At 34.2% G+C, this 18,179-nt stretch overlaps 1 long non-coding RNA gene across 1 annotated transcript; it reads right to left on the reverse strand.

The window, feature by feature from the left end:
- Positions 1-8,123: 8,123 nt before the first annotated feature.
- Positions 8,124-9,084, reverse strand: LOC109177783. The gene is made up of 3 exons (XR_002053635.1): positions 8,779-9,084; positions 8,532-8,622; positions 8,124-8,386 (listed from the first exon to the last, which is right to left on the reverse strand). It is a non-coding gene; the product is annotated as an uncharacterized LOC109177783 (long non-coding RNA).
- Positions 9,085-18,179: the final 9,095 nt, after the last annotated feature.

The raw sequence follows: 18,179 nt of genomic DNA on the forward strand, positions 1-18,179 counted from the left end.
TATCATCACATGGGAAGAAAAAGTAAACACATTGAAAGAATATTACCCTCACACGATTATTTTTTTTCACCAATCAAATAATGGAATAAATATTGAATATAAAGTCAACATTTATTCATTTCAATTGAATTTAAATTTCATTTTTCATAAGTTGCTTTTTCACGAACCAAACAAGCCGTTATTACCTAAAAATGAAATATAAGATAAGGATGTGTGACGCTGAAAAATAAAGTTGGAATTCATCCATGATAAGAATGAGTGACGTCGAAAAACGAAGTCAGAATCTAGAATCCATTCAGGATAAGGATGTGTGACGCCAAAAAGTAACGCTATTAGATTGCATAGTCTTCATCATGTGTGTGCAAGTGGCGTGTCATGCAAAGAAACAATTAGGCATGTTCCTAAAATTTTGTCGAGAAGTAACTGATCCTACAAACCTATAAAAGGAAACTCAAATTATTCATGAAAACAGCATTCTTGGAATCATCATCTTCAATCCAATGTTGCAAAAGTCGACCTAGATGCTAAGAGCTAGCCCTAGGCCGATGAAATTTATTAGGTATTATGCGTCATTTAGGTGGCTAGCTAATTAGTCAATTGACTTAATAGACTTGACAAGGTAATCGATCAAATTTGTCAATTATTTTTTCAATCGGGGCTCAAGACGTCATAGTTTTGAACGAAACAAACTTAAAATTGACACCAACGAGACAGTGTCACCCATCAGTCCATCACTTATCGCAAGTAGCACACTCACCATTTAAAAAGAAAGTGGGGCTTGAGATTTTATTGTTCCATTCTTTTTAGCTTTGATTAATACTTTATCAGTACAAGCTTGAGTAGCATATGAGACTTTGAGTCTTTGAACTAGGTTAGAATTTTATGTTTTTGAACTAGAGTTAGGCTTTAAGCTATGGTTATACTTTAATGCTTTATTTTAGTATTGCTAAAACGTTTTGTTTAAATATTATTACAAAGGGAGGCAATGCATCCACACAATTTTTTATTAAGGCACCTAGGCGGCATCCACTACAACCTTGCTTCTCTCAGGATCAACTCTTCCATCTTCCCATCATGAAATCTAATGTCTTGTAATAGATCCTGAGCTCATTTACCAGACCATTAAAGAGTATGTTCATCAACTCTAATCTATATACATTGAAATAGCCCAATGCATATACGCTCAATCGTTATACCTGCGCCACGGTGCATATAGCACTGTGCGTCCGTGCCTCTTAAACGACGTCGTTTTGATAAGTTTTGTGGGGAGTCGACGCAACAGAGTGTAAGTGTATTATGTTATATAAATGGATTATGTATATTATGTTATACAATTATGCACATTCTGGTATACAATTATGTAGATTATTTTATACAATTATGTACATTTTTTTATACAATTATGTACATTCGAACACGCGATTTTTTTAACAGTTAAAAGTTTATATACATTTTCATATACAATTATGTACATTTTAGTATACAATTATGTACATTTTCAAAACATGATTTTTTTTTAACAAGTTAACAGCAAACACGAAAAAACGATTTTTTTTTTTTAAGTAAAAAAACGACGTCGTTTTGCTACCAGAACACACAATGCAATGTGCGCCCTGGTGCACGATATAAATTGCCCTGGTAAATTATTATTATTATTATTAATTAAAGGATAAATTTCAAGAGCTCGAATAGATATTGGATGTTCATCGTCTCGCTAGAACACATCGCGTTCTTATTTATTATTGCATCCATAAATTCCCTAGTTTTGTGGTCGACTTGGGCCAAATGGCCCAAATGGCAACGCGCCAATCGTTATGCTATGTAATCGTGTTTATTTTGCAAAGGTGGACACAGTTTTATATTTATAATTAGTGAACTATATATTTATAATTATAAAGCTATATATTCATAATTTTTGAAATTTATATATATTCATAATTATTGAATTCTATATTCACAATTACAGAACTCTATGTTTATAATTATTGAACTCTATGTTCATAATTATAAAGCTATATATTCATAATTTTTAAACTTCATATTCACAATTATTGAATCTCTACATTCATAATTACTGAACTATATGTTCATAATTATATTCACAACTCTATATTCATAATTATAGAAATATATGTTCATAATTTTTAAACTATATATTCATAATTATGAATAGTTTTGGAACCGTATCCACATTGCAAGGTGAACACGGTTCCACCGCATAATTTGCCGCGCTAATTCCCTTATTCCCCCCACCCCCTTTAACTATAAGTCTACAACCACTACCAATTTACTAGGAATAAAATATACATTTTAATAAAGTTAATTCCACCTTAGTTCCCTTGTTTTTTGTGTCAATTTTAATTTTAGTTTAAGACTATTGTTTCTGCCTTTTAACATTCTAGACTATCATTTTCTGGACATTTTTAATCTTTATCATGACTTTTTCTCTTTTTTAAAATATATTTTTGTCTTTTTATATTTTTTTTGTTTAGTTATTTTTCCAGTTTCAATTGGTTTAATTGGTTTAGGGCTTTAGATTAATTCTACGCTGATTCTAATTGTTAGGATTCAATTGAAGACTCAGGTCACTCAACTTCATTTACTTCGCCACTCCTTCATAGGTTGGAAGAACGAGAGTACTGCCATATTCCTCAAGTGCCGTTGTACTCAAGTGTTGTCGCCAACATAGTCAACGCCGCCGCCACCGCCGTCGTATTCTCGTTCTGAAGTGTGTAGCTGAAGTTCCTAACCATCTTTCTTAGGAACAACATTGCAATACGTTGTTGCTCATAGATAAAAGAACTTGCATGTGTTTACACATATAACTGAGCTAGATTTATGAGCCCCACGGTTTATTTCATCTCTGCAGTGAGGTTAACTTTTTAGGCAAATGATTCTTATGCACTCAATGGGCGATTCTTTTACTGCAGCACTATGACGACTGAAAGTTGCAGGACAAATGAGAGATTCGATGGCGGTGTTTTTTCACTTTTCACATCGCATGCATGATATATAAATAGACAATAGGATTGGCTTGTTGGGGAAACCATACATTGGAAAAACTTCAAAGAATTACGGCGGTACTCTCGTTCTTAGCCTGGTGAACCTGTGAAGGAGCAGTGAAGCAGATGAAGTTGAGTGATTTGAGTCTTCAATTGAATCCTAACAATTAGAACTGGCGTGGAATTAACTTAATGTTCTAAACCAGTTAAACTCGTTCAAACCTGCAAAATAACAAAAGAAAAATATGATAAAAAATCTCTTACTAAAAATGAGAAAAGTCATAAAAATGACTAAAAGCGTTCAAAAAATAAAAATATGGGATGTTAAGTGACAAAAACGATGGTTTGAACTAAATTTGAAATTGTCATCAATGACAAAGGACCACGGGTGAAATTAACTCATATTAATTTATTAAAAGTATATTATTTTATATACTGAATGTACATTATTTGAAAATACATTTTTTTTTGAAGATCAAAACTTAATGCATTAAATCATGAATAAGACAGCTTACGAAGAAAGAATGAAGGGTATCAAACCACTCCCCACAACCTGCATCATGGGGGAAATGAACGTTGGATGCGACGAGAAAGCGGGAGACTGAAATTGAGCACAGACGCGTCGCTCGATGCATAAACAAATTCTGTGGGCTTGGGTTGGGTCCTACAGGATCATGAAGGAGTGTTTATGGCAGCTAAGAATATGCATCTTGAAGGTATTTACACTATCAACGAAGCATAAGCTATTGGTCTATGAGAGGCTTTAAGTAGATTATTTATGTATTAAATGTACATTATTATTTTGTATACTATTAAATAATGTACATTCAATACATAAATAATCTACTTCTAATATATTAAAAATGTAAATTTTATTCATAATCTACACAGTTGTATAAATCATCGTCGACATAAAAATTTGCCCTTTTAACTAATATTAATAATAGGCTGTTCTAATTTCTAAATTTGCTCTGTTAGTATTATTATTATTCTTATTATTGTTATGTTACATCCATGTAATATAGTTATGTAATATGTGGTGTGTAGTGAGTCTAGTCTATTAGTCAGGGCTGTTAGAGATAGTTATTTTAGATATCTCTTGTACTCCTATTCTCTGGTTAATCTACGAAGAATTATCTCTAATCTGGTATCAGACGACAGGTTATCGGAAACAACCAAATTCTTCCTATCTCCACCGTGAAGCTATTCCCAGGCAGTGGGTCATGCTCATTGGCGCGAAGCTATGGACCAAGAGTTTAATGCTCTTTTACATAATAACACCTGGCGTTTGGTACCACCGCAACCCCATATGAACATCATTGGCTGCAAATGGGTGTTTCGGACCAAACGCACGGCCACCGGGTCTATTGAGCGCTACAAGGCGCGTTTGGTAGCAAAAGGGTTCAACCAGGTAGCAGGAGAGGACTTCTTTGACACGTACAGTCCTGTGGTCAAACCAACGACTGTTCGCATGTTGTTCTCATTAGCTATGTCACGTCAATGGACTCTGCGTCAGCTAGATGTTCATAATGCATTTCTGAATGGGCATCTAGAAGAAACCGTGTACATGAAACAGCCTCCAGGGTATGAGGACCCAACTGCACCGGGACACGTGTGTCATCTACAACGGTCCCTATATGGCTTGAAACAAGCCCCGAGGGCGTGGTTTAAACGGTTACATGACTTCTTACTATCTGTCGGGTTCCTTTCGTCCAAAACTGACGTATCCCTCTTTTATTATACATCAGGGGCTTCACAGGTATTTCTATTGGTTTATGTCGACGACATAATCATGATGGGCAATGACTCTAAACTGGTCAGTACTTTGTTACACCAGCTCGCTACAGTGTTTAAGATTCGAGATCTTGGCGCACCAGGCTTCTTCTTGGGCATTGAAATGGTCACAACAGGGAATAGTGTCATACTCTCACAGCGGCCTTATATGTCAGATATCCTAGGGCGGTCCGGCATGATTGATTCCAAACCACTTACCACACCTGCAGCCGTGACGAAGTTGGTCACCCCGTCTGATGAGTTGTTTGATAATCCCACGCAATATCGCCGTATTGTGGGCGCATTACAGTACTTGACGATCACGCGGCCTGATCTTGCTTTCGCTGTCAATCGTCTCTGCCAGCATATGCATTCACCCACGGTCGAACATTGGGGTCTTGTTAAGCGGGTACTACGCTACATTAAGGGGACACTTGACTACGGGTTGCGCCTCACTCCGTCACCCTCCTCAGCTATCCACGCTTTCTCAGATTCTGACTGGGCTGGCTGTCCGATAGACCGGAAGAGTACTAGTGGGTTTGCTGTTTATCTGGGATCTAATCTTATCTCTTGGCAGTCGAAGAAGCAGCGTACGGTAGCCCGATCTTCCAAAGAAGCAGAGTATAAGGCTCTCGCTGATGTGTCGGCCGAGGTGACATGGGTAGTCTCTTTATTACGGGAGCTTGGATTACACCCAGGGGGTCCTACTACGTTGTGGTGTGATAACCTAGGAGCTACATATCTGTGTGCTAATCCCGTGTTTCACGCTAGGACGAAGCACGTGGAAATTGATTATCATTTTGTACGCGATAAAGTCGCTTCAGGAGAGTTTGTAGTCAACTATGTCTCGACCACTGATCAGCTAGCTGACATCTTCACCAAACCGCTGTCTACATCAAGGTTCTGCGCTCTGCGTGACAAGCTCAATGTTGTGTCTTCCACACCTTGTGCTTGAGGGGGTGTGTTAGTATTATTATTATTCTTATTATTGTTATGTTACATCCATGTAATATAGTTATGTAATATGTGGTGTGTAGTGAGTCTAGTCTATTAGTCAGGGTTGTTAGAGATAGTTATTTTAGATATCTCTTGTACTCCTATTCTCTGGTTAATCTACGAAGAATTATCTCTAATCTGCTCTAATACTCTTTATTTCTTCACGGCCTAATCCATTTAATAATGGGCTGGCCCAATAATTATTATGGATTACCTCTATATCCTTTTTGGGCAAATTATGGTGCATACGGATGCAAAAACGGCGTTGTTTTACATCAAAACGTGCGTCTTATTTAAAAAAATAATAATAATTTTTTATTCCCAACAACAACATTATGTTGTTCATTTTTTAGTTCATTCATTATGAATTTTGAGGTATGCAATTCTGGATGTGTAGGTATGCAATTCTGGATTTATAGTTATGAAATTATGGATGTTTAATTATGCATGGTGTAGTTATGCAATTTTGGATTTTATAGTTATGAAGTTATGGATGTATAGTTATGCAATTCTGAATGTATATATAGTTATGAAGTTTGGATGTATAGTTATACAATTCTGGATTTATAGTTATGAAATTATGGATGTGTAGTTATGTAATTCTGTATGTATAGTTATGAAATTATGTATGTGTAGTTATGCAATTCTGATTTTTTTTTTTAAAGTTAGACCTCAAAACGACGTCGTTTTTGCATTTGGCATGGTGCATACGGATGCAGAGCATAATGATTGCCTTTTTGGTACCATGATTCTGGGCAAATTATATTGTGCACCGCGGTGCATAATCGATTATGCACCAAGTTACAAAACGATGTCGTTTTGCTTAATGAAAGAAATAGCACCCTTTTTGCGTCGTTCCGCAAAAAGTAACTCTGTTATTCAATTTCATTTTGTATACACTGCAGTGTCAGTTCAACACAACTACAATTTCATTTCGATATAACTACTGTTTCATTCGATATTTATACACTCAAATATGTGAAATGTTATTCAGTTTCATTTTATATACACTGCAGTTTCATTTCAACACAACTACAGTGGCTCTGTTTGGCAAACCTAGCTGAAAAGCTATAAGCTAGGAGCTGAAAGCTGAAAAGGAGTTGAAAGCTGAAAAGCTATAAGCTCGGAGCTGAAAACTGAAGAGATGTTAATCTAGCTGTTATGATTAATTGCGGTGAAAGTTGCGGATAAAGGAGAAGAGAAAAGGGTTTTAATTGAGAATGGTAAATTATGTTATTTCTTTAAAATAATAAGGATAAAGATGGGAAAAAGTTAGGAAACTATGAGCTTATTTTGAAACGCTACCTAAGGTAGCGTTCCAAAATAAGCTCTTATTTTAAGCTAGGAGCTTATTTTGGGAACATTACCAAACAGAGCTTATAGCTTATTAGTAGCTTAAAATAAGCTATAAGCTCCTAAATAAGCTCTGCCAAACAGAGTCAGTATCATTTTGATATAATTACAGTTTCGCTGCGTAATATACACTCAAATTTGTGAAATTGTTATTCAGTTTCATTTTGTATACAATATAATGCAGTTTCGTTTCAACACAACTACAGTTTCATTTCATTTCAATTGCAGTTCACTTGATAATATAAAAATAATACGTGAGGCAGTGTCAGTTTAGATACACTATAATTTTAATGGGTAATTAATACATAAAAAAATGCACGCTCTGTTAATTGTAACGGCGTGCTATTTCTTTACTTAAAAATTAATCTTATCTGACTTGACTCATTTTACGTATAAGAATTTATGATACGGTCTCAAAGAGTGCGACACCCATCTATAAATGCAAGCTGTAGAATTTCTTGACAATTATAAATAGACCAGTTGGGCAGCTGATCCGAAGTTCAAAAACGATGGGGACGGTGGGGTCATCATGTTTGACTTTGAAGCCGAAAGATTTCATCGAATATTGATCATAAACTTTATCTTTAAAATAATTGTACTTCAAGCCAAAAAAGGTTTAAAAATTAAAATTTTCATATTGTATGCAATAATGTAGGGTGCCATAAGGTGTCCTGAAGAGACCTTAATTATAAGAGATATCTTTAAATCCGTATCATACTCAGACTAATACGTATGAAAAATGAAATAAAAAAATAGAGTTCAAGTAATAAGGTATATTATCAAATGAAATTATAATAAAATTAAAATGATATTTTAGTATTATTATAATGAAACTAGTATGGATGAAAAAATAAAATTAAAAAACATAGCAATATTGTCAAGTGTAATTAAAATGATACATACTTCACAGTCTATACTAGTACATCCACCATGATTCACAGTAACACAAAAAAGCACTAACATATGGCCAGAAATGCGTCAATTTTAGTGACAGTGTAATTTGGACATGAAAGCCTGAGCCTAAGGTATCACATTTCACATTCAAGATCAAACTAATTAAGCTCTCTTGATTAACAACTAAAAACATCATCAAATCACTGCAGATTTATTTAAACAGATCAGATAATAACTTACTACAACATATATAACCCACTAATTGTAATAACAATCTCCATGCATATATATATAATCAGCTGATGAAGACGATGGAGGGGTCGCAGCAGCACTCATCTAACAGCCAGCAGCAACACAGAGCTGCCAAACTGCATCACCCACATAATTATTAACTTAAACTCTTATTAAAACGAAACACATACATTTAAAAAAAGAAGAAGCATAATCTTGTTATTGATTTAATTAAAAATTTTAATTAAGACGAAACGCGGGTTTGAGCAAGGAAAAGCTTACCATCCTTCGAGAAAACCAGTTTCTCTCCTGGGGGGTGGCGGAGCGGCGTAGTACTGCGGCGGCGGCATCACCGGAGGGCCTTGATAGTAACCTGTAATATAAATGGGAAAATTAAACCATCTCATCTGCTAATAAGTAGCTAGCAATCAAGATCTGAGTTCCAGAAGTTTGTGTGAGATAGATGACGGTGAAAGGGTTTTTTTTTGGTTTGTTTAGGGTGGGAGATGGAGATAGATAGCAGATTTACCTTGAGCAGGGTAGGGATAAGCGTACTTGGGCGGCTCACTCATCTTTTGCTTATTAGCTTCTTATTCTTCCTTCTCAAATATGGCTGCTGTTGTAATATATATATACCGCAAAATTAACCACAGATTTGTTCATATGAAGACGGGTTCTCTTTTTATTCTTTTATTTTTGGGGGATGAAGAGTGAAGAATGATAAGTGTAGGGCGGAGGGCGATGAAGAGGCAAGTCCAGCACCAGGTTGACAGGAGATCGTTGAGTCGAGGATGGTGAAGGGTCAAATCTAGCACCAGATGGTTAGGAGATTGTTGGACAGATCGGTCATCGGAGGTCGGTTTAGGGCTAAGTGCAGCATTACTAGGTGACTCTTGAAAATGTAATGATATAAGAAAATAAAGTTGTGTCTTCACTATCAACTCTAGCTCCATCTTAATAAGTGATATCTGCAGAGTTGGATTATAAGTTTGAATCCCAATAAAAGTAGACTATGCACCTAACAATAATCTTTTATTTTTTTCAAAATTAAAGGTGATACCAACTTAGGAGCTAGGGTTGCTTTTGTATTCCTGTTATGTCATTACATTGACGGAGAATTCTGTTTGAACACAATTGTGGACTTGTAATAAGCGGAATATGTGTGGCTTAAATATTCTCATGTCCTGTTTTCACGCGTTTTCTGAAAAGCAGTATTTTTAAAATGGCGTGTTTATGCATATCATGTTTGGTTCGTATCTAGAATCAAACTTAGAATTAAAATCAAATATTTGATAATTAAAATTTTTAAAATTAATTTTTTAGTAAATATAGTACACTTATTTAATACAAAAATTTTAAATTGAATTAAAGTAAAAAACAATGTAAAAATACTATTATAAAAAAAAAATACCATAGAAATTTTTAAATACAAATTCAAGAGAAAATTTTATGTTTATTTATCAAAAATATCTTGTAATTATCACATTTTTACTCATACTCTTTTAATTTTGATTAATTACATCATTGATTTTTATTTGTTGCCACAATTAGTTATTCTTTTAAATTTTTGTCATTCAATCAGCCAACATGTAAGTTCTTTCCCTATTTTAATGGAATGATGAAATTACATATTAGCTATATATCTTTATAAATAGTAAAATTTAGGGAGAGGGTATCGGCGCCCTCTACCCGAGGGGATATCATGTGTAGATAGCTTCTGGGTAACCCCCTCCGTCTGAACAAAAAAAAAAAAAAAAAAAGTAAATAAAAGTCAACGATGTAATGATGTAAAATTACAATGGCATAATTAAATGTAACAATTAATGCCACAACAGTTGAGTACTAAGTAAGACATTTTCTCAAGCGGACTACTAATACAATTGCAAGATCTCCTCTTGTAAGACTCCAACTCCTGCTTGCAATTTATACGCAAATAAATAAATAAATAAAATCAATGAGATGTCTATATATTGATCTTCTCGATTTGAGTCCGGTCAGCTATGAGCAACTTAACTAGAGTCATAAGGCATGTCTCACGTAAAACACATATTCAACGGTAGACTTTTCCGTAAATCAAAAGAAGTATATATTATGCTTTAAAAAAAATTGTTACAAATTATATAATAAAAGAAGTATATCACCACTTAACAATGCAGCACATCTTTACAGAATTCAAGATGGAGGAAATTAGAATATGCTTTCACATCAATACATGAATATAATATATATACACACTAATACAAACGCTGAAAATACATGTCGTTTTTTTCTTTTCGATTTCTTTTTGACTCGCTTTTAAGTTTTAACTATATATATATATATATATATATATATATATATATATATATATATATATATATATATATATATATATATATATATATATATATCCAAACACAGCATCTTTTTGCTGTTGTTATTATTCGATCGGTACGTCGAGATGAGTAGTTCATATTTGCTTTTCTTAGCTGTTACGTTGCATTTCAATCTCTAAGCTAAGCGCATCCTACACCTTTATGTGTAAAGACTAAAGCTGCCTACCCTTTCAATCACGGTTGTAAAAATTGGCCTAGCGGCCGTCTAGGCACTAGACACCCCTAAACCGAGGCAAATTATCCCTACTGTTCTAGACAGCCAGCCGTCTAGGTGCCCAACTCGACCAACTAGCATTGGCGGCAAACTCGGCTGAGTCGTCTTACTAATCTTTTTTAATATATATATATATATATATATATATATATATATATATATATATATATATATATATATATATATATATATATAAGGCGCTACTCTACTACCTGACTAGTGCCTAGCACCTACTGCCACCATTTCAATATAATGGGGTAAACACCGTTTTTTTTTTTTTTTTTTTTTTTTTTTTTTTGTTTTTTAATTCCTTGCTGTGTTTACTTTCATTTTATGTTTTATATTTTCCAATTTAAAAAACATGTTTATCACTATCTATTTTTAAATTTTATTTTATTTTTATTTCTCAAGTTTTTCACATCACATGGGTAACTCAGTTAGTATTTGGGTAGTAAATTATGATTAATGACATAGGATTGAGACCTGACAGTTGCCCTGTAGAGTTAAACTCAATATTGTAGAGTGCCTTCTTGTGAACATTTGACAGTGGTCCTTCCACCTAAGAGGTCGCTAAGTTACTACGATTTACCCTTTCACCATATGTCAGACGTTAACTTCTTTTTTTTTTTTCTTTTTTTTCTTTTATAATATTTAAGATAAGATGGTATATATAGTGGAGTAGTTAGCAGGGTGGGCCATAAAATATGGTATATATCGTGGTATGTGATGGTGGAGTTGTTTGCAATATGAAATCAATCAACCACCAAAGAAACATGAGCTCAGTAATTTGTACTTGTTCAACAACTGAAATCTTAAATTAGGTAAATAGTTACATGTGTGTTTGAGACAATTTAATTGATATTCTATCGAATAATTAAATACTCTTTCTATCCCGTTTTACTTATTTATATAGTTTGATTACAGTTAAATTTATTTATTTATTTTAGTATTAGTAAATAAAATTTAGAGAAAATAACATAAATGGCACTTAAATAATTAAGGAGAAGAATAGGAAATCAAAATTTCATTTTACCTTTGACATTTAAGTTTTTTTTTTTTTTTTTTTTTTGTGGTTAATTTTCTATCTAAATTTAATGAAATATTAACAACAACAACAACAAAAAGAAATCAAAATTGTCACTTCACGAATTATTGAGGGACTAAAAATATGTTATAGTATGGACTAGGGTTCATATTACATTGTGAACCATAATTCAAAATTATGTGTCTGCATCATGTACTTGCTGTTAGCAATTAATGTACCTGTAAATAAATTGAAGGCATATAACATGGTAATTAAAGACACATAACATGATAACTACAGACACATAAATTGTTAATTATAGGTACAGAATAAGTTAATTGTAGACACATAAGATGTTGGTTAACATGTTATGTGTCTACATGCAGTTAACATTTACTATACTTGCAATTAACAGTTTATGTGTCTGTAGTTATCATGTTATGCGTTTGTAATTACTATGTGATGTGCCTTCAATTTGTTTAACAATACGAAAACAGTTAACTGCAAGTAGAGATGTGCCAATTGCAAATACAAAATTCTAAGGTTATTTTTAAACCAGGATTTGCAATGCAAAGTAGACCCTGATCCATGGTAAAATTTGCCCTAGAAATAGACACATCAATAATGCGTACAAGCTAGTGATGGATCGAATATGTTTTTTTTTTTTTTTTGGAAATTTATATATTTTAAAATTATATTAAAAGATTTACTAAACACAAAAGTGAAATTTCAAAATAACTCTTTAAATTATTTTAAAAGTATGCCAAGAAATAATATACAGAGTAATTAGGGCTGGAAATTATGGAATTTCCGACCATCTGAAAGTGATCTTAAATCAAGTCGAAAGCAAAAAGTGGTCAAAAATAGCAATAAAGGTTTTTCCGGATACCAAAAATGATCGGAACAAGACTTGTGACTTGATTTAAGATCACTTTCCGGTGGTCGGAAATTCCATAATTTCCGGCACTGAATTATTAATTTGACCACTAAATGCATGGTAAAGATGACATTTAAATGGGACAAAAAAGAGTATATATACAAAAGATTAGGATTGAGAAAGAAGAACTGATTGATTCCTATTTCTTAATTTTGTGAAAAAGCTTGTTAGTCAAACCTCCAACCATTTTCTTCATCAAAAAGTGAAAAGAAATAATAAGTACTAGAATCATTGTCGTGGATATTTACATTCATCATTAACCCAAATTCGTTCATAATATGTAAACTTTTTTTCATTTTCAAATTAAAGTATGTTTTCTGTTCATAGAATCATAGCTAATTATTCAGTTTATGGACTATTTTCAGTATATTTTAAAAATACTTAGCAATTTCCACCGAGGGTCTCTCTCTCTATATATATTTCAGTTCCGGTGCGTGCCGTGGGTATCTCGATTATGCGGTTACTTATACTACTGCCAGTGACAATGTAACACGATGGATCAAGCCTCAACTAGGGAGGATCAAAATGAACACCGATGCTGCTATAAGCCAAGGAAATAATGTGATGGGGTTTGGTTGGGTACTTAAGGGATGATGAAGGAAATTTTCTCGCAGCCAAGAACATGCTTATGCCTGGAAATTATTTGGTCAAAGAGGCCGAGGCTCAAGTCTTCGAGAGGCCCTTAGCGGGTTAAAGGACACAGGTATGGAGGTGTGGATGTTGAAATGGATTTACAAGTTGTTTTTAATGACATTCGTACTGCGTCATTTAATTCTGCTTTTGGTTTTTTAATTGATGATGTAAAAGAATTAGCATCTGTGATCGGTATGTTGAATTCCGTTTTGTAAAGCGATCTGCAAATTGTGCCGTGCCCATTCTATTGCTAGGGAGGCCCTTTCTGTGTCTGGTTACGGGGAGTGGTTGGACTCTCGTCCCACTTTTCTTGTAAACATTCTCGCTTATGATTCAATGAATTAATCCTTCGTTTCCAAAAACAAAAAAAAAAAAACAAAAAAAAAAACAAAAACAAAAACAAAAACAAAAAAAACAAAAAAAAAAAACAAAACAAACAAACAAACAATAGAAAGGGCGAAAGAGGATAGGAGTTTTGACTAGGCTCAAGTAACGTGATCAAACCGAGAATAAGAATGACAGTTAAGTGATTTGACAACGGGGATGTCATCAAACGGGAGGAACGCATTTCTCAAGGTCATTCTACTCATTTAGGACATACATAGACAGTTTCATGACTCATGATGAGTGCCTAAGAGACATTTCATCAAATATCTTGTGTTCTTGACATCCCATATATACTCCCATTTTCTCAATGGTGTAGTAGAATATGGTTAATTAACACATCGGCCTAGATTAGGTAATCATATATCAATCGAAATTCAATCATGTTAATTAACATCATCAAGTTAAGTCACCCTTATTCAACCAATTCAAAATTACATTCACATAGAGCTAATTCTCATTCCGCCATCTCCTTCCTTAGAGACTACTCACACATGATTATTATGGAAACAAGCACAGATTCAAAGACAAAAGAGAATTCCATAACAACAAAAAGCATTGAATCAAAGTAGCAAAAAAAAAAACAAAAAACAAACAAACAGAAGAGCAAACAAGTAGCAAATTGCAATGAATTAAAAAAATTAAATTAGAATGGACTCAACTAATTGGAAGTAGAATTGCAGCGGGAAAAAAAAAAAAAGAAATAAATCCTCAATCTTTTCAACAGTTATTGCTTCTGAAATAGAAATTAATGGCCCGTTTGGTTCGCGGAATAGGTCGGGAATGGCATAGCATTCCCAGTAATAGGCCTATTCCTTTGTTTGGTAACCATTTCTATCGCAAATTATGATGTGCAACCGAATGCACCATGCGCATGGTGCATACGACGCAAAACGACGTCGTTTTGGTTAAAAAACGCGCGTCCCACTTAAAAAAGAAATCAGGTTCGATTCCCGGCAATAGCATTTTTATATATCCATAAATTCATAACTATATATCCGTAAATTCATAACTATATATCCACAAATTCATAACTATGTGAATGAATGAAGTAAAAATCCACAATGAATGAACTAAATATTCCCAATGAATGAACTAAATATCCCCAATGAATGAACTAAATATTCACAATGATTGAACTAAATATCCACAATGAATGAACTAAATATCCATAAATTCATAACTATATATCCATAAATTCATAACTATATATCCACAGTGAATGAATGAAGTAAATATCTACAATGAATGAACTAAATATCCACAATGAATAAACTAAATATCCATAAATTCATAACTATATATCCAGAAATTCATAACTATATATCCACAATAATGCTATTGCCGAGAATCGAACCTGAATTTTTTTTTAAGCGGGACGCGCGTTTTTAGTCAAAACGACGTCGTTTTGCATCGTATGCACCATGCGCATGGTGCATTCGGTTGCACAGCATAACTATTGCATTGCTATTACCAGGAATATTATTCCTGGTAATAGCCTATTACCTCAAATAAGGTAATAGCTATTACTAGGGGCCCCCCTGGTATTAGCCTATTACTGAACGCTCAGGAATAGATTTTAGAATCTATTTTCTTTTTTACCCCTTTCTTTAACCTAATTTTTTTATCCTATATATAAATTTATCCTATTTCACCACTGTCGTCGCCACCACCACCATCACCGCCGCCGCCGCCGCCGCCACCACCACCACCATCGTCGTCGCCGCCACCACCACCACCATCGCCACAACCGTCGCTGCCCCAGCACCACCGCCGCCCCCACCACTGCCACCGCCACCACCACCACCACCACCCCACCCCCACCACCACCACCCCCACCACCATCGCCGTCGCCACCACCACCACCAGAACCACCACCCAACAGCACCACCGCCGCCACCACCACCACCACCACCGCCACAACCGTCGCCGCCCCCACCACCACTGCCACAACCGTCACCATCAACCGTCACCGTCACCACCACAACCGTCGCCACCACCACTGCCACCGCCACCGCCACCACTACCACCCCAGCACCACCACCACCACCGCCACCACCACCATCGCCACCACCACCACCACCATCGCCACCATCACATATTTTTATAAGGGTATTTATGTCTTTTAAAACATATTTCATTTCTATTCCTTAAATCAACCAAACACTGTAATATAATTCCTAAAGTCTATTCCTTCCGTGAACCAAACAATAGAATACAATTCCTATTCTATTCCTTGCCTATTATATTCCTTATGGAATAGCATTCCTATTACCTCAAAATTCATTCCGTGAACCAAACGTGCTGTAAATCTAACTAGACATTGTAATGAAAATTGAAATCAAAATGGAAGTTGACATTGTAAATTTCGTAGCTAGGGTTCCCAGAGCTGAAAATTGAAACTAATGTCTAACTCTCCACTACTCCAAATGAATAATTAACCTTATTTATACACTCAAATTAGGCATTTCACGAGCGTGATAGGCCTCATGATGTCTTTGACACCCCTCTATGAAGTTTCTTCCTACGAGAGCTTTCACAAGTGCAACATCAAACGTGATAGCAAAGACCACGTTCTGAAGTTGCTCTCACATGAAACCCCCTATGTGTGTAATAACCTTGGTAATATTACCAGAGTTCAATTTCTGAAATTGTGTCTCACGTCACGCCTCACGAGCGTGAAAACCTTAGTGACAGACCCCTCACATGGCTTCTTCCATCCTATTTTGTTCAATTTGAGTCCAAATTGCCCTTGATTTAGCCATTTTTACTTCCAAACCTTGATGTATTCCCAAACTTGTTCCTTCCTATAAACAATTAATCAAATAGTTGGTCTATTTGAGCAATATTAAAGCAATTCATATCCAAACTTGAGCAAAATATGCATAAAAATGTAACACAAATGAACACTTATATATCAAGGTCTTTAACTTATAATTACTGATGACCTAATTAATTACATTACCCATCATCAAAATCTATTCCTAACACATTAATTATATATTCCTCTATTTAAGTGCTTATCATATTACATGTTCAACTTCTAATTATTAACATGCATACTATTATTATAGAATACATCAACACAACATAAATAACCAAAACCAAACCCATATACGTTAAGTTTGATCCAAAATTAAAATTTCAAGTCAAAGCCAGGTCCCCGGGAGGCTATATATGCTGTATATATGCTTGCATGCACTGTGATTTTAGTTTTTGTTTGCAGAAGCTGAGGGCAGTGAATGAAGCTAAGTAGCTCGATGGTGTTCGTTCATCATGTCTGATCTTCACATGCAAATTCAATAATGTTATCAATCAGATTCTCTTCACAACTTTTCCCTTTCAGTTTTGGCCCACCAGATGACATCACAATGATTACACAAATTAAATACAAAGAGAAACGTACACCCACACCCAGTGCTCCTGCCAGATGCCTTGTCTTTCCTATTACTAGTGGTCAGCAAAAGCATCATATATATTTACGAATTCATCGAATACCATAAAATTAAAGCGACATCATATTCAATTTTGTTTCATGCATGTGAATTATATTCCACTCCAACTTAGTTCAGTGCTCTACAATTAATAATCTTGGCAATCATAAAGTAGAGGTTTAATTTGATTCATACTATTTTAGTGTAACAACTTCTAAGTAATTAAATTTTTACGTGACAATGAAAAATTCTCGAAATTGAAGTTGAATATAATATAATGCTTCAAGGATATTATATTGGTCACTTAAGACACTTACTTCTTATGGTAGAGTGGTGGTTTGATATTTGTCACGAATATTGGAGGTTTAGGATGGATTCTTTATGCGTAAAAGTGTACAATTTGATACTAGCTCGATTTACCTTCTTATATATCTGAGAATTGATTTATGGAGTTCAGAATATAGTCTAGAGAAGAAATGGAGAAATTGATGAGTTATGAAATTTATTTATTTATTGAAGTTGAACTTTTTTCTTTCTTTCATGTGAACTGTGAAGCTGCAGCTAGTCGTACATTATCATCAGACATGAGTTGTAACTGCATGGATGACTCGACGTTACGTACAGGCAACAAAGCACAAGCTATATATATATATATATATATATATATATATATATATATATATATATATAGTTACATATAGAGTTTGTCTCAGAATAATGAACTTTATGACTTTATAACATAATTTGAAAGGGTTATATTATTTTTATTCCTGTAGTGTAAATTCATGAACCAAACACACCCTTAATTTATTTACTTATAGTATAGATATTATGTACATGTAAGTTAACATATTATAACATCTAATAATTTGTTAACGGTAACTTCAAAAAAAATAAAGAATTATTAACTGAAATACTGAATGTATATA

This window comes from Ipomoea nil, unplaced genomic scaffold (genome assembly GCF_001879475.1).
Source record: "Ipomoea nil cultivar Tokyo-kokei standard unplaced genomic scaffold, Asagao_1.1 scaffold0805, whole genome shotgun sequence".
NCBI lineage: Eukaryota > Viridiplantae > Streptophyta > Magnoliopsida > Solanales > Convolvulaceae > Ipomoea > Ipomoea nil.